This window comes from Paroedura picta, chromosome 12, assembly GCF_049243985.1.
Source record: "Paroedura picta isolate Pp20150507F chromosome 12, Ppicta_v3.0, whole genome shotgun sequence".
NCBI lineage: Eukaryota > Metazoa > Chordata > Lepidosauria > Squamata > Gekkonidae > Paroedura > Paroedura picta.
In genome coordinates this window covers 16184434-16203162 of record NC_135380.1, presented here as the reverse complement: position 1 = coordinate 16203162, position 18729 = coordinate 16184434, and the positions used below count along the sequence as shown (strand labels likewise).

The following is an 18729-nucleotide window of genomic DNA, read 5'->3' as shown; positions in this document are numbered from 1 at the left end:
TCCTTCCCTTTGTCTTTTTGGCCTCTCTGCAATGGTATAATGCCAGGGCAGAAATACCAGCTGGGTTCAGGCATAATGGCAAGCTATGATATGCATTATCTGAATAAGTCCACATGAAGCTTTGGATTTATTCATATAATCTTTCTTCATAAATCATCTCCATACAAAGAGGCTAATTACTTCCTCTTCTTCAGTAAGCCATAGTTAGTTATTACCTCCAAACAAGCCAACTATGGTTTACGCTTACCCTGTAAATCAGGATGATAAACTAGTCTACATCCCACCAGACATATTCAAATTCAAAGCATATCTTATAAGTTTTAAGAACGGTTGGGGTCAGCCAGTTAAATGGCTTAGTAGGGGATTCAGACCCAATGTAGTGTAGTGGTCAGAATGTTAGACTAGGGTCTTGGTGACCCAGGTTCACACCTCTACCCTGCCATCAAGCTCTCTTGAATGCCCTTGGGGAAATCACAGTCTTACAGCCTAATCCACTTTGAAGGGTTGTTGTGAGGATATAATGGGGGGAGGAGTGGTCTGGCCCTCAGTGCCTTGTAGGAAGGGCAAGATTAAAATTCACTAGACTCATGAAAGACATAAGAAAGTAATTTATTAATTTCGTTGCCAGAAGAGTGGTGATGGCCACCAACTTAGATGAAAGGGGGTCTGACAAATTAATGAATGTTAGAACTATCACAAGTTATTAGCAGTGATGGCTAACAGAAACCTTCATTTTCAGGGCAAGTAACAAAACATCAGTCAATAGATGCCAAACTAGAGTGGAGGGCTATTGATTTATTGTCATACTTGTGGGCTTCTCAGAAGCAGTGGGTTGGCCAGTGTCAGAGACAAGGTGCTAGACTAGATGGACTTCGGTCTGACCCAGCAGGGCTCTTGTGTTCTCAACAAAAAAACTGTGATATGCTATGAACCATGAAATAATACATTAGTTCAGGTGTGTGAAGTGAGGAGGGATTTGTGCCCAAAGCTCCTTTTGTGCTCATGCACATAGAATCGAACTATAGTTTGCCATTATTTCCAAATAAAGGCCAACAGCTTGATCCCATAGATAATCAGCTACTGGATGCATCAAAGCTGTATCCTGAAATAACATCAATAAAAACTTAGAATTATAGGAATTGATCCAGACTAAATTCCCCAGCAGATATTGCAATTTTACTCCCTCACCTTTCTCATGGCAGCCACTGATCTCCAAAATTTACTAATTTGAGCGGATAAGGGACCTGAGGTATAACAAGAAGGAGGTCAGCAGTGGGAATGGAGAATTGGTGGAAATGGTTGGTTTAGTGTGGCCAGAGGGTGCAATAATGACCACAAAATTAGACAGTTCTAAAATGGGATTAAACAGATTCATGGAGGAGAACTCTATTCGTGACTACATGGTGACTAAAGGGACTCTCCACATCCTGAGGCATTCTGAGCCCCAGTATCAGGAGGCAACATCAGGAGAAGGCCTCAACCTCTCTGCCAGGGGTGGCCAAACTGTGGCTCTCCAGATGTCCATGAACTGGTGCTGGCAGGAGTTCATGGTAATTGTAGTCCATAGACATCTGGAGAGCCACAGTGTGGTCACCCCTGTTCTATGCCCTGTTGCTGGCCCTCTAGAAAAACTGGTTAGTTTCCAGGTGAGACAGGATGCTGAACTAGAAGAAACATTGTACAGATCCAGCATAGGTCTTCTTATGTAAAAGTAACTGCAGTCTGTCCTCCAAAATCCAAATTCTGAAATCAATTACAAAAGCAACATTGAGCCAGCATGGTGTAGTGGTTAGGAGTATGGACTTCTTATTTGGCACGCTGAGTTTGATTCTGCGCTCTTCTACATGCAGCCAACTGGGTGACCTTTGGCTCACCACAGCACTGATAAAGCTGTTCTGACCAAGCAGTAATATCAGGGCTCTCTCAGCCTCACCCACCTCACAGGGAGTCTGTTGTGGGGAGAGGAAAGGGAAGGCGAATGTAAGCCGCTTAGAGAAAAGTGGAATATAAGAACCAACTCTTCTTCTTCTAGATCAGCTCAGGCTTACTTGACATATTTTTAGAGATTCAGATGACTGCAAAGGGTCAAAATAGAGCAGCCTGAATAGTCTTGACTAGCCAGATCTTGTTAATGCTTGGAAGTCGAGCAGGATTGGCCTTTTTTAGTACTTGGATGGGAGACCACTGAGGAAGACTAGGGCTGCTATGCAGATGAAAGCAACGACCAACCACCTCTGCCCATGTCTTGTCTTGAAAACTCCCCTTCGGGGAGAGAAAAGCGGCATATAAGAACCAACTCTTCTTCTTCAGTAATATCAGGGCTCTCTCAGCCTCAACCACCTCACAGGGTGTCTGTTGTGGGGAGAGGAAAGGGAAGGCAACTGTAAGCCACTTTGAGTTCTCCTTTGGGTAGAGAAAAGTGGCATATAAGAACCAACTCCTCTTCTTCTTCTGAAAATTCCAAGAAGAAATTTTCTTTAAAAATATAGCAGTGAAACTGGATTTCCTTCTTCAATTTAGTTTAAACTCTGACCACAATCTCTGCCTCGAGGTCATCTCCCTAAGATGATGAGTACAAGAGCTCCCTTGGGTTCCATCGTTCGGAAATCCCGAGGAGCACCTCTTGATTTTGGGAAGGCAGATTCCAGAAAGCATGCTTCCTTATGTAGCACTTCTAATTTCCCTTGCCAGGAGGATGACTGTCTCCTTCCTAAATGAAACCTCCCACTGACATGAAAATAAATAAAATCAAAGCATCGGGTCTCAAGGGAAAGGGCAGTTCACTTAGGAGCTCCTTTCAAGAAGGGCCTCTTACTGGCCTCCCCTTTCTCTATGCACCCGCTCAGAGAAAATCCCCTTAGTTATTTCAATTACATGGATGACTGGCGAGAGTTTGAACACAAGTAATAGAGTCGGCAGCTCTTGATTGAAGTTTTTCTCACTAGCACCATTTGAATTGGCATCATTGACCTTCAAAGAGGGGGAACCGCTAATGCAGGGGTTAACCTCTGTGCCACTCATTTGGGCCTGTCGTTAGCACTTAAGTCCTTGGCAGGTGTTTTCTGTTGTAACCTAGGAAGCCTGACACCTCTTTGGTGTTGTGAGTCTCCATTGGCCGCCCTCCCCTTCCCCGTTCCAGTGAAAGAGGCATTTTGCAAGTGCAACGGGTGGCCTGCAACATGCGACAGGCTACGATTATGGGATTCTGCTCCAGATTGAGTGGAAGGACACCTGCGTCATCAGGCTAGGTTGACCGTTCCAAGCAGTCTGTATTCTCTGTTCTAAAACTATACCCCCCAGGGTTGAATCCAGACTACCAATGACAGAAGAGAACTCTCCTACCTGCTCCATCTCACTGCTGCTCACTGATCTTTATGAAATGTCAATCCTGGTGGATAAGGGACCTTGAGGAAGGGAACGAACGTGATCTGCAGTGGAAGGGAACAACTGGAAACCACAGATTCCATCTGGATCCAACCTGTGTACTCTAGATCAGGGGTAGTCAACGTGTGGTCCTCCAGATGTTCATGGACTACAATCCCCATGCGCTCCTGCCAGCATTTGCTGGTAGGGTGTCATGGGAACTGTAGTCCATGAACATCTGGAGGACCACAGGTTGAGGATCCCTGCTCTAGATCAGGGGTAGTCAACCTGTGGTCCTCCAGATGTTCAACCCTTCGGCCTGCACTTCGTTTCACTATTTGAATCCTGTTTCCCTGCTTTGCAGTTCAGATTTTAAAGGGAAAAGATGCTGGAAAGGGGACTTCTCTCGCTATAAATAAAGAAGTAGAGTGTTTACATATAATGCATAATTTGAGCCCCAGCTGTATTCTTTCCACTTAAAAAAATAATAGCAGGAACTATTATTTACACCGGAAATACCAGCACATCTGGGCTGCCAGGTCCGTTTCAAGATGCACCTCGCTCCACAAACTTAGCCTAAGCCAGAAGAACTCTGTATTTTAATGCAGTTGCCATCGCCCAGAAGTGCTGTTGGAGTCCTCAGGGAGTGATATGTTGGTTTTGGGGTAAAACTCTATGGATTGAAGCAAATTCTACCATCGAGTTTTCCTCCAAAACCAGCACATCACCCCCTTGATATCTCCTCTTCCAATCAAAGCCTGAGCTCTGCTGCTGAGCTATAAATATATTGCTGTTGCTAATAAGAGAACCAAGCCAGTTATAAATAATACAACCCCCCCCTTTTTTGTATTGGTTGTTGATTTGAGGGAATACCATTTTTAAAATTTTGGTCAGGATTCTCCAATTGCAATAGAGCATTATATCTCCACATAATATAATTAGGGTAGTCAACCCTAATTAAATAGATTAAAGAATTAAACGATTAAATTAGTCTTTTACTCGTTGGAGTAATGAAAATCATATAATTTTGCATGTGACCAACACCTCAATGGACCAGTCTCGACGGATCTCAGAAGCCAAGCTTGGTTGGAAATTGGAAGGGAGTCCACTAAGGAAGATTGCAGAGGAAGGTAATGGCAAATAACCTCTCCTCACGTGACTTAAAGCCCCTTGCAGGGGTCACCATGAGTCTGTGGTGACTTGATGGCACTTTACACACACATACAAAGAGGTTGCCAATAGCTGCATTGGTCCAAAGAGGGGTGCTATATAAATAAAATAAATAAAGCAAAATTCCACAGCACAAGTCGTGGCTTTCAAGTTTTCCAGGACTCTTTCTCAGACTGGATGCTCAATAAGACAAGAGAGGGGGGAAACAGGATATTTCAGGATATCATCCTAAGGGCTCTTATCTCTCTGGCATTTGACACAGGGAAACCAGGAGAGGACAGGCTGTGCCTTGGTAGAAGAGCACAGCTTTTCATGCCGAAGGTTCAATCCTAGGTTGGTGTAATGGTTAGACTGTAGGACCAGGATCTGGAAGACTGAGGTTCAGATCTCCACTCTACCATGACATTTGTTGAGTGACCTTGGGCCAATCTCACATTCATCTTCTAACCTACCTCACTGAATGGAGGAGAGGAGCATGATGTAATTTGGTTTGTATCTCCATGGGGAAGATAGGAGGGGTGGACTAGGTAGGAGCTGATTGGAAAGACCTCTGTCTGGCCTATTATGCACGGCCGCTGAAATGGCGGCATGGAGAACGCGGAGGAGGAAGAAGCGAAGCAAACCGTACGGGACAGAACGCAACAACAGCAAAACCCAGAGTATCCGATTATGCACATGGCTACTCCAGAGCCGCTTCTGGTTGCGCCCTGGTCTTGGGAAGCTCCACTTTCTTCCGCATCTCACTAACGCGGCTTTTTCGGCGGCATACATTGACTCTGTGCCCGGTTGCCGCCTGCAGCGTGCATAATTGGTGATTTTAGCCGCCGCCATTCCACCCCAAATGCGGACCTTCCACTCCGTGCATAATGGGCCTCTGAGACTCAGGACAGCCACTGCCAGTCAGAGAAGAGAACACTGACTTTAATATACCAGTGTTCTGACTCAGAATAAGGTACCATCATCTGAATTCAGGAAGCAACAGGGCCCTCCACTCACGTTTGGGTCAAGCCAACATCCAAATATCCAACAGACACTAGAACCAACTCTTAAACCTGTTCTCCAGGTAGAACAGAATGAAATGGTAGACTCCTGAGAGGGGAGAACGGGCTATCACTTCAGAGTAAAAGTCGGGAATTACATTTGTAGCGGTTTCGTTTCCTAAAGCTCTTTCTGACAATGGAAAATTAGTACACCAGGAACTTGAACCTGTCTTTCTATCCAATGTCATTTTATTGGTTCTACATTGTTGTGTTGTACTTTCAACTCCCCCCCCCCTTTTGGATGGTTAATCTGGATGATAATAATATAATAATAACCCCAGTATTCTTCTCCAGACAGTGGCTGGGAACCTGGTCATTAACATGTTAACTGTCATTCCTGTTCATTTATTGGCTCAGCCATTTTCTTCACAAAATACCCATGGGGAATAAATGCTATTTAATGACAGCCCCAGGTCTCAGCATCCATATATTCTGGCAGCCTGAAAGAGCCATACAGCATGTAGATGTTGACTTTATGATTTCAAATACTGTGCACAAAAGAGAATCAGGCCATGAGTGTAGTTTCTCCTTCTTTCGGTTTGCATAGATATGAAACGTTGTTCTCTCCCCAGATTGAATGGCACTGTATATAATTGCAAGGGACTGTTATTGTGATGGGTGGGAAGAAGGGGTGATTGCACATTAGATGCACAAAGGAAAAACACTTCCATGAAAAAGAGCCTCTGTGGATCTTTTATTCCAAGGCTCTTGATGTACAGCAGAGCTTCCAGATTCACTTTCTTATACTGGGGAACAGAAAGGTTGTTTTCCATTACTGTGGGGAGAGGAAAGATGTCACATCACTTTTTAACTCTGCAAAAGAAGAAAAAGGTTTTTTTAAAAAAAGCCTGGAGAAGAATAAAGAGGATCAGAACAACTGCAAAGATATCGCTGCTATGCTGCATCAGTTATGTACCATAAGCAAACTCATAGCAGGAGGCATTTGCAGTAGAAACCTAACCAGGAAACTTTATATTTCCCAGTAGTTGTGAGCCAAGGTCTGGCATAGTTGGGCAGAGTCACTCCAGAGCATAGGAACATAGTGGAGCCTAAGAAGCATGTAATTCCCATGACTCACCAGTAGGGGCAATACCAACTAAAGGTAAAGGTAAAGGTATCCCCTGTGCAAGCACCGAGTCATGTCTGACCCTTGGGGTGACGCCCTCTAGCGTTTTCATGGCAGACTCAATACGGGGTGGTTTGCCAGTGCCTTCCCCAGTCATTACCGTTTACCCCCCAGCAAGCTGGGTACTCATTTTACCAACCTCGGAAGGATGGAAGGCTGAGTCGACCTTGAGCCGGCTGCTGGGATTGAACTCCCAGCCTCATGGGCAAAGCTTTCAGATGGCTGCCTTTCCACTCTGCGCCACAAGAGGCTCTTGAGTGACCTTGGGCCAATCTCACATTCATCTTCTAACCTACCTCACTGAATGGAGACTAGATGGAGACTCACCAACTAGATGGGGGTAATCCAAATTCCAGCTCCCAAAGGCTCTTTCCTGAAATGATTTCTCAGAAGCCACGGTGGTCGTCCTTGCATAGCGCAAATGTAATGTAAATAACTTATATACATTGTAGACTTCAGTTATTCTGGATGCAGAATCAAGTATTGTTTTGCTGCTAGTTTAGACACATGGAAGGATGTTTCAGGGTTCATCAGGATCTGGTCTGGCATCTAATGGGGTCAGGGGTGACTAGGGCAGCTCAGGACAGAGCAGGCTCAAGTTCCAAAAAGCAGTAGCTGAAGATCTGAAATGATAAATAGCTTATTCTACACCTATATTACTCCAGAATCCTCAGATATTATCCAGTGGTATGTAGCCATAACCCTTATGTCCTCTAATATAACTGCATCCCATAATAAATGCTTTGGAGATTTTTTTTTAAAGCATGATGGATGAAATATGTATCCTGTTTACAGTTGCCAGGCTGGCAGACCTCTTTGCCCACCACTGCTGAGAAAAAACAAACACCGATATCTGTACCTCAGAACCCATAAGCGATGTTGGGCAGCTCTAGGAATTATTGCAAACTCTCTGGTTTTACCACAGAGTTTCTGGTGATTCCTAGGTCTGCCCTAGATTACTTCTGGGCCTTCCCTGGATGGCACATAGCAGTACACAATTTATTGCAACTCCCCATGTTTCTGCCCTACTGTGGCCAGGCATTTCTAATTCTGTGGTAAGTAATGCATCAGATACTGAGATTGTTTAAATGTTTTAATGTTAAAATGTTTTAATTCTGTTTGATGAATTGTTATGAGCTGCCCTGAGCCCTTGAGGAAGGGCAGCATATAAATTAGATTGTTAATAAATAAATAAATAAATAAATAAATAAATAAATAAATAAATAAATAAATAAATAAATAAATAAATAAATAAATAAATAAATAAATATTTAAAGGTCGTTGTGGGGATGGTGAAAAAGCCATGGCTGCTGTGAAGGTAGACAAAACAGTCCTTTGGAAAGCTGCCAAGAAGAGCTACCAGAGGGTTTTAATTTTCTGCCCATTCTAGACTCCCATCTCTGTAGTTAAGAAGTCATAAGATGACTGAGACTTGATGGCACTTTCCACCACCATGAGGAAGGCAGAATCTGCCAGGACATCACTTGCAATTTCCCAGAACAGGAAGTAACATCAAGATGCTCTAGGAATTTTTAGATCTCTTTGGCAAGTACCATGAAAATCTGGGAATTCCTAGAGTGTCTCAATGTCACTTCCTGTTCTGAAGCCTGAAGTGACATAGTGGCATCGATTGACATTATTTCCCCCCACCTCCCCACTGAACATCCTCTGTGGATAGGGAGTATTGGTGGGAAGATGCGTAGCAGAAGTAGGTAAGTAGTTTTGTAACCCTAGTTCCGATACATTGCTCATTTGATGGCTCCTCATATTAATTGTATCAACCTACACTGTGCTTATTACATGTCTTTTAGTATTGACTGTTATCAACCTATATTGTGCAATCTGAGTCTCGATGAGAGAGTCTCAATTTGAGTTTCAATGAGGCTACAGACACAGTAAATAAATAAACTATCACATGATTTTGTTCCTGAGTCATACAAACCTCCTGGTCAGCCACTGCCTTCAGCATTCAAAAAGGCAACTATGTTGAAATGCAGGTGACGTGCTCATGCCTTTCACTGTCGTCAGCTTATCAGCGAACTGGTTAAAATAAACACTCTTTAACTTTTTGACAACTGGCAAAGAAAATGAATTTGGGATTTTCCTCTCCAGAGCCTTCTTTTCCTTCTCAGTCCGTTGATCTTTCCTTTCAATGCAAGCGCTGTGACACGGCTTCCGTTCTCCTGCTTCCGGAGGCTCCTAATGCACTTCTCTGTTTTTCGGATCCTTTTTGAAAACGAAGAACGTGTCTACAGGCAAGGAAAAGCAAGCTGTAAGTTGAGAGCGAATGTGGTTTGCAGGCCAGATGCTTTTTGGGATGATCGGCTTGTAACTTGCCAGGTGAGGCAGCCCATTAAATTCAGTGAGGATGACTGAGCCAAACAGACAGCGGAATATATTTATGAAGTGACAGGGACAAAAGGAAATGGAGGACGCCAGAGCAAGATGCACTTAGAAAGGAGGAGGAGGAGAGGAAGGCCTTGTTATGCTCTCTCCATCTTCCGGCTGAATGGGTGGGGAACTGTTTGATGTTGGGGACAGCGGGATTTTGAAAAAAGAGGAGTTTCTTTATGTTCTCAAAAAACAGCATTTAATTGTAATTACAAATGTCTCCGTTTTAGCTGGGTGATGCCTTTAGGCTTAATCAAATGTTATAGAGATGTGGGTGGCATGTGGCCTTTTAACAGAGGGCTGTTGCAAGATTAGGCCATTTAAAGTACTTTGCAGGCAATAAATATCTGCTTGGGAATTAGTGGTACATTTGTTGTTCTCTGTGAAAGAGCGTATCACTTTTTCCTGGGGCTTAGATAGAGAGGCTTAGAAAAGTTTGGTCAACTCTTCTGAACTGATATATTTTTAAAGATATGTAAAAATTGAATCAGCTGGCAGCTTTGTGGAAGAATGGATTGATTACTGGAACAAAAAGATTTCAAGATAATATTCAACTTCTGTTTACTTAGGAAGAGTATTGTATCTGAGTGCTTTGATTGTAGATTATCGAATTATAGTAGATTAGATTACATTATTAGATTCCTATCCTGTTCTTTCCCAAAGGATGGGAATTATGTTAGCATTATATAGAACATAGGGCTGTTTTGAAGAATATTCTATATGTAGAAATAATCCTTTGATTATAGAATTATTATACTGATTATAAAGATTATGCAGATAGAATATAGAGTTGTTATGGGTGTTTATATGTTTATATGTAAATATCATTCTGGCAGGGGACTAAGGAAAATGGTTCTAATTAGCATCAGGTAAGTCACATCTCACTGAGTTTGTTTCCCATCCTGCACACAGGTGCAAGGCCTTTGACACAGGGCCTTGGTCCTTCGGTTCTTAGCCTGAGGGTCAAAGCACTGAACTGGACAGAAGATCAGCTGGCAGAGAAAGAAGGAGTGGTTGATATTCAGAAGCCTTCATCCCCTTTCCTGTTTGTTTCTGTTGCGTTTTCCCCACATATTATTAGGTACTTTGGCTCCTCATTGAGAACAAAGGCAGGATATTGGCAAACAAACAAACAACATTATGTATTTAACATTGTTTCTGTACTAAACTTTTGAAATATTAAAGCACTTTGCAGGCCTAAAGACCCCATGCATCTGGTTAACGAGCAGGCTACATCCTTCTGATGAAACAGAAACAACAGCAATGGGATGCAACGGAAAGCTGTACGGATCATGGATAGCTGCAAAAAATGCTCTAAAAGCTGCCATAAAGGACAGTGCTGGAAAATGCAGTATAACCTAACAGTTGGGCAAGCCACAGAACAGTGGGGAAGGCATGGCAAGAATCAGGACATCTGGTCTCTTTAACCAGGTAACAATCCCCAAGTGCTTAGATCCAGCAGTTGGAGCAAGGTCACCCCTCCTGACCTTTCCGTGTGCAGAATGAAGCTACTGCAGCTGGAAATCCAGTCGTCAGTGTTCACTTGGGCACGCAAAAGGTAACAAAGCCAGCAGCCACATTGCTTAGCGCTGCACTCTACCCAGGACAGATGAGGTGTCTGAAATTACACTACTCAGCATAAGGAAATGAAACTTTTTAATTGGATTCTGCTTGCCCAGCAATCATGCCGGAGGCTGTATTATATGGGCTGTGTACATGTAAAAATGAAATTTACTGCACATGTTGACTGGAGCAGACCCATCTGGGCTCCTAGCTCCTGCCTGTTCTATCCGGAGGGTTTTGCAATCCATGGCAGAAGGAAGGTGTGGGCTTGGAGCGAGTGGGATTCTGTCGAACACAGAAATGCAAAGAAAGATTAATTCCATATCCTCCCTGGCTTCGTCTTTTGCTGGAATTCAACTCGCTGAAGGAAACAGGAAGACTTCCAGAAAGACACTTACGACTAAGGATGTTGCAAGAAGACATTAATCTCTTTGTGGTGTAAGATATAGGCAGGCCTGTGTATGTCCTGGGATCACATTGTTTGGTTGTTTAGTCTTTTAAGATCTTCCAGTGAAAGAGTTCAATGTCAAGGTTAGGAGCAAGGAAGCAGAGTGCTTTCTTCTGGGGTCACCCTTTGTCTCCTTTGGGTATTCTAAAAGGCTTCCTTATCCAAAATGGTCATCTTGTCTTACTATATTTCTCTTACTGTAAGACCGATTCATTAAGAGTTGGATATCAGTACAGCCACACCTCTTGTAGTTTTCAATATGTAGGAAAGACTGCAATTGTTTTGGGTTGGGGCTCATCTAGTTGTGTGGCTTAATGCTTAGAGTCGTGTGACTTAATGCTTAGAGCTTTGGAGCATGATCAGAACAAAAACAGAGTCTAATAGCACCTTTAAGACCAACAAAGATTTATTCAAGGCGTGAGCTTTCGAGTGCATGCACTTTTCCTCAGACTATGATCAGTAAAATCAGAGTCCTGTAGCACCTTTAAGACTATGATTTTATTGTGCTACTTCAGACCAACACGGCTACCCATTTGGGACTATGATCAGGTTCAGGTTCTTTCTCTGCTGTTAAGTTCATTGGGTGATTTGGGCTCTCTTTCTTTCTCTACCTGACCTACTGCATAGAATTGTTGGGAGGACAAGGAAGCAGAACATACCTGCTGCCAGGAGCTCCTTGCAAAAATCTAATTCAATAGGAGAGGACAGAAATCCTTTAAAAAAATCCATGCCACCAGATTGCTGTCCATCCCCAACAGGCATCATAACTGAATTTGCAGGCAGATTCCATCCTCCAGAAGTTTTGAATCTTGTATATGTAGGGATGGGGCTGTGGCTAAGTGGTAGAGCATCTGTTTTACTTGGAGGAGGTCCAAGGTTCAATTCCTGCATCATCAGGTGTTGTTGTTGTTGTTGTTGTTGTTGTTTTAAAGAGAGCAGGTTGTCGTTGCTGTAAAACAGCTGCTACCAATCAGAGTAGACAATCCTGATAAAAGTCCTGACTCAGTATAAGGCAGTTCCACTTGTTCTAAACCAGTTACATGTGTGACTGTGCTAGGCACTGTCAGTCTTCCAAATGCACTTCCACATCCCAAGCCCATCAAGAGAACATGAAAGATGCACAGGCTTCTGAACAAACCAGCCATCCAAGGTGAGTTAGCACAATTACTTTAAGGCAGGGGTAGTCAAACTGCGGCCCTCCAGATGTCCATGGACTACAATTCCCAGGAGCCTCCTGCCAGCGTTTGCTGGCAGGGGGCTCCTGGGAATTGTAGTCCATGGACATCTGGAGGGCCACAGTTTGACTACCCCTGCTTTAAGGGATATCCAACGTTTAATGCATTCTGCACGTGTTCCTTGCACATAAGCTCATAAATTCCACCCCTTAGTTTGAAAATCAGTTGTGAATGCAATTTTTGTCTGCTTCCAGGGGTATATGTTCTTCTAATCAGATCTTTGGGCTGTGTTTTGTGAATGTGCTTGAACTTCTGTACATATTTCTTTGTACCCTTCTTCAGACAGCCTGTTAATATTCATGCTGGACTCTCCATCCCATGATATTTAAGTAAAGTTCAGGCAAGATTTTTTGTATATAAATCTCCCAACTGCTGGGAAGATGAAAGTCATCAGATATGATTCACTTTCTTGGAGCTCAGTTCTGGAGATATGTTGGTCCAAAGGAAGCAGAGAGGACATTCAATCTCCATAAGCACGTGATTAATGTAATAGGATGAATAGGATGTGTCTAACAAGAGCTAATTATTCATTGAGTCCAGGGTCTTTCTTCTACCAGATTTATAGAATTAAGCAGAAGAATGAAAGGAACATGACAGAAGATGGTTGGTAAGATGAAAACCCAAAAACGTCTTGTTTAACTATCACTTTCATCAGCAAGCAAGCTCTCTGTCTCAAGATAGGGGTCCAGAGGTTTATTTAGCATTGCACATATGATCATCCCCCCCCCCCCCCAATTTAAATCAGTTTCATGCATGGCACTTTTTCTGAGACTGTAAGCATGTGTGAAAGACAGAAATATAATTTCAAATGTGTCAGATTTTAAGGGAAGATCCTGCTTCCAACTTTTATTTATTTTTGGCCCACGTTTCCCGCAGAATGGGACCTTCCTATCCCCCTCCTCACAATCTGTAATCCTTTTTATTCTTAATAGGGCCAAGGCACAGGGTTGTTGGTGCTTTCATTCATTCATCCATCCATCCATCCATCCATCCATTCATCCATCCATTCATTCATTCATTCATTCATTCATTCATTCATTCATTCATTCATTCATTCATTCATTTGTCACCGTCCCCTGAGGCTCAACTGCTGCACATGCGCATTTGCAGCAATGCATGGTGCAAATGCGCATGTGCGGACCTGCCGTGCATGCACGTTTGTGCTGGCGGCCTTGCATAATTGAGTGGAAAAGGCTAAATTGATTCAGCTAGGGTTGCCAGGGGATGGGGGGTAAGGTTGCCAGATTCAGGCTGAGAAATCCCGGAGACTTGGGGATGGGGCCTGGGGAGGACAGGGACCGCAGTGGGGTGAAATACAATGGAGTCAACCCTACAAAATATCCATTTCCCCCCAGGGGAATTATCTCTGAAGTCTGGAGAGGAGCTGGGATTCCAGGGCATTGCCAGGTCCTACCTGGAAGCTGGCATCCCTAGATCCGACATTATTACTGTCTTCATTACAGAGCAACAAAAACATAAAATGATCTTTATTTAAAAATAGTTGTAATCTTATGCCCCACTGAATAATTCTCTGTACGATAAATCATATGCTGTCAAAAGTCAACTCCATTTCTTTGTTTGTGCGATTTAAGAAACACTGTCCATTCTCAAACTGCTTTTGCATTCTGTTTTAGTAACTGGTTGCTAATGGATTTTTTCTGTCATTTCAGACAGACCCATTTTGGTAACCGGCTGCTAGCAGAATTTATTTACCTGCTCATACAAACCCATTTGCGTTGGATTAGCAAAGCATGGTTGAGTCGCTTTTGAAGGAAACTTTCTTCCCTTTTCTAACCCTTCATTGCACTTCGGAATCGCTGTGGTGTACTGTTTAAAATGTCCAGAGCATTTCTTACAATGCTGCTACCCCCTGCCCTTTTTTGCTGTGCGATCTTCTGGAGAGTTTTTAAAAAACTTTCCACGTGGAGCGCTATAGCACTCCATCAATAAAACATTGGGATGCTCTAACACCATTAACTCAATATACTCAACTAGTTAGAGATATGGGCGTGAAAGAACCAAAATCACATTCCTGCTTTGACCTGAAGCCTTTGAGGTTGCTTTGGCTAGCCCTTCTCATTCAAACCAATTTCTATGCATCCAGTTGCTTTACGATCAAAAATACACATGAAACTGCCTTGCAGACAGTCCATATAAGGCAGTTTCATGTATACTGTTTATCAGACCTTGATCTATCAAGGTCAGTATGGTCCACTTTGAGCAGCTGGGATTCTGCAAGATATCAGGCAGGGGTCTTCCACATCACCCAATCCCACTGTCTTTTAAAACAATGGATCAACTGAAGGATGCTTTGAGCTAGTAAAGAAATATCATGAAAGAAAATTTCTTAAAAGAAATAAACCTGTCAACTTTGACTGAGCAGCAAACAGTGTGAAAGACATGCACAAACTCTCCAAAATCACACCAATTTTCAGGTTTCAACAGAGGAATTATAATCTGGGTCAGCCTTTCCTAGTCTAATAGATGAGCATGGAGTTCACTGTACATCCATGTTTAGATCACCGTGACGGGTTAGGTACGACTGAAGGCAGAAAGTCATTCTAGGTGGGGCAATAAAATCAGAGTCCAGTAGCACCTTTAAGACGAACAAAGATTTATTCAAGGCTCACGCCTTGAATAAATCTTTGTTGGTCTTAAAGGTGCCACTGGACTCTGATTTTATTGTGCTACTTCAGACCAACACAGCTACCCATTTGAATCTAAGTGGGGCAAGGTGCTTTCAGCCCACATTCTCTGCCTGGACACAAATGACCAGGAATGCAGCAGTAAATGTGTAGCAAGGGAATGTTCTCCTGATATCAGAACATCTTTTGCTCTTTGTCCCAGGTTATTCACTCAGACTGTTTATGCACTGGAGGTTTCATGCTGGGCTGCAGGCTGGAGTTGTAGTCGTGGCAGGTTGCCCCATCTCTTCCTGCACCCACATGGGGGAGCATTTGCCCTGGTGCACCTCAGCCACCCCCAATTTGTGCTCCTGCATGGGAGCTGGGGCAGTGAAGTTCCCAGTGCGTAAATGGTCTCACACTGTGTTGCATGGCCTCTAGGTAAGATGGCACAGCCTGCATTCATCCACAGTGAAAATGCTCCAACATCTTCTAATTTCTCAAGATCCCAGATTAATCGGGTCCCCATTTTGTCCCTGTTGCTAAATTTTGAAGAGATTTTGGAGATGCCATGTTAGATTTTGCTGCCGAAGTTGTCAGTCTTTAGGCTTGTCAGTTGTCAGTCTTTAGGCTTCGGGTTGTCAATCAGGTGACTAGACTCAGTCGCATACTTTCTTGATCAGCTAAGCACAACATGCCAGTCAGCTGTGCAAACGGGCTACCCGCCTATCCAAGTATTAATTGCCATGCTTGCTCAGTATGTCTGGGCTACAGATAGTGTAGGATGAATCCCATCAAATTCTTTATGATGGGCCACATATACACCCACACCCACACGAACAATGGCTGTGGTCTTCGCACTGATACTTACTTTTTTGCCCAATACCAGAGTGTTGCTTGGAGCAGGGGTAGTCAACCTGTAGCAAACGCTGGCAGGGGCTCATGGGTAGCAAAAGGCTGGCAGGGGCTCATGGGAATTGTAGTTCCTGAATATCTGGAGGACCACAGGTTGACTACCCCTGGCCTGGAAGACATTGTTGTGAAGTTGTCACTCCCTGCGCCATGTGTCACTCCCTGTGTTTCTCTAGGTAACTTCTCCCTCCAACCAACTGATTAATCGTTGGGGCTCAGGGCCTGGGGACAGGGGACTACCCCCCTGCACTTGAGGTCTAGCAACTCCAGACCACCTTCCAAAGCAGCCATTTTCCCTGGGGCAACTGATCTCTATTGCCTGGAGATCAGTTGTAATAGTGGGAGATCTCCAGGTCCCATCTCCAGGTTAGCGTCCTTCCCTTGTAATCCAGTTTCACCCTCTGTGGGTTCTATCTTTCATGATGGCTTCTCTGCCTTGCTTTAACAGCATAATCTGAGTCATAGAGGAAGATTATAAATAAATAAATAACAATCCGATTCAAAGGTGTATCCCTCGTTTTTGCTGTGCAGCACCAGTGGCGGCCACAGAAGGTGGTGGTGGTGGTGGGGAAATGGCAATATTTTTTCGGCCTTTCACCCCTTCCTCCCCGTTTCACACTGCTTTGGCTCTTCTGGTTTTCATTACCGATTCTCCGAGCCAAACATGAGTAGCCTAATAGGGAATAATAGCCAAGTACGAAAGGGGAAAGCCTCCGGACTCCCTTTTCCCCTGGACTAATCCTCTGACAAATTCTCAACCGCTCTCCCTTTCAGTGCTCTTGTTCCAGGGCTGCTTCTGATTTAAATGGAAATATCGCCCCTTCTGTCCTCACCCTTCAAGGAAAGGCTGTGCTCTGTCACAAAGCCTTTGAGTGGGTTTCTTTCTTTCTTTCTTAAAAAAAAAAAAAAGCTGTGTACTTTAATTGCCACCCTTTCCTTGGAATGCCGCTCACCATCTCAATAGCTCCAGGAAACGTTGCTGCCCATAAACCCTTTTCATTCAGAGCTTACTGACTGACTTTGTCATGAAACCCAAATACCCCTGATGGTTATCAGAGGCCCACATCAAAGCTGCTCAGGTCATAAATCTCCCAGCAAATGTAACCCAGAGCCCTCAAGAAAGCAGGCTGCGGAGCTAATGGGTATCCCCCACAGAGCAAACAAAAGGGGGAAAGTAGCCGCATGTGACTGACAGGAGATCAGGAAAAGGGGGGAAGAATTATAGCCTGAGTAGCTGCAGCGAATGGGTGGTGAGTGATGGGCCGGGAGACCCTGGCTTGGGGTGGGTTGGGACTCGAGTGATCTAGAGACTGGGCCCAGCTAGGACACAGGAAGAGCACATGGTGTTACAGGCACCCGGACAATGTGGTAAAAGCCATCATGGGATTTGCCAGGAGCATTTTAATCAAGCTTGACTCTCAGAAGAAAGTGCAACATTCAAACCATCAAAAGGAGGACGTTCTGAAAGGGGCTGGGGCTGTGGGGAGGGGTCAGGGAGAGAGAACACTTCTTCCAGCAGTTGCAGGAGCTACTTCCTTTCCCTAGCTTGAAAAGACAGGCCGGGCAAACGGTTACTGCACATCACTAAAGGAATGCTTACCCCATGGATGGCTCTGTAATGAGTTACTAGGATCAAGGAGGAGAGCTCCCCGGCTCTTCAACAGGAGATTCTCCGTCTCTTCTTCACAAGCATCAAAGAGAGGCCCAGAGAGAATTGTGCTGATATGGCGAGGCCTGGGGCTACAGCCTCTGATCTTTTCCTTCCAAATATTTATATCCCGCCTTATCTCCTTTGACTACAGGGGGCTACCAAAGCAACAAGTTGCCAAGTCGTAAAACACAGTAAACCGTCAAGCAGCAAGATAAAGCGCCGGATAAAAACAGCACAGCTAGGTCTGCAAAAACCATTTATATCCTCTATAAATGTCCTGCGAGTGTCAGTGATAAAACCCCTCTCACAGTCACACGAGTTCTGCAGCTGAACCTTCAACTCAGCTCAAAAGAGACAGGCATCTTTTGAATTTCAGGGTCTTTCGGCCTGCCTGCCTCTGTGTGTCTGCTAAATGAGGATCCCCCAGTGTAGAGGAGAGACCAGAGTGTTGGACTAGGATCCAGGAGACGCAGTAGGGTCCAGTCCCTGCTCTGCTGCATAAGCTGACTGGGTGACCTGGGACCAGTCATCCATTCTTAGCCGAACCTACCTCACAGGGTTGTTGTGAGCATAAAATGGACTAGAAGAGAACAATGCAAACTGCTTTGGCTCCTCACTGAAGAGAAAGTGGGGGTATAAATGAAGGAAATAAATCCACGTGTTTCACGGAGTGTATCCTAGTCCACAAAAAAAGTCTTCAGAGAGCCTGATTTTCTGTCTCTGATCTAACTGTGACCTAGGGCGGATTGGAGGTACAGTTTCCAAATACAAGTTGGGAAACTCCTGGATATTTGGAGATGGAGCCTGGGGAGGATAAGGGCTTCAGTGGGGAACTGGGCCATAGAATCTGGCCCCCATAGCTTCCATTTTCTTCAAGGGTCCTGCCTGGAGGCTGGCATCTGTACTCCAACCCCGTTTATATCTGTCTTACTCTTAAGGGAAATCTTAGGTCATGGGACATTAAATCAAGTACATCTTGGCTCTAGCCCACGTGCTCAAATGCACCCACATGTGCAAAAAATGCTTGCAGAGTACTCTTCTTCTAACCTCAGATAGTTAATGTTGCTGACGGCATTTGGAGTTGCTACTGTTCTATAGATGGATCCATTGTGAAAATGAACATTCTTTTATAACATTTAAAGGTTTGTTTTTATTTAATTGGAGGTCAAGACCTGTTTAAACTATAGGTGGCAGAGGAAAAAAGCC

General features: G+C 44.0%; 1 long non-coding RNA gene across 1 annotated transcript; it reads right to left on the bottom strand.

Annotated features, from left to right (window-relative positions):
* Nucleotides 1–6097: 6097 nt before the first annotated feature.
* Nucleotides 6098–17610, bottom strand: LOC143821603 (uncharacterized). Its single transcript, XR_013225849.1, has 4 exons — nt 17473–17610; nt 8642–8948; nt 7027–7322; nt 6098–6386 (listed from the first exon to the last, which is right to left on the bottom strand). It is a non-coding gene; the product is annotated as an uncharacterized LOC143821603 (long non-coding RNA).
* Nucleotides 17611–18729: the final 1119 nt, after the last annotated feature.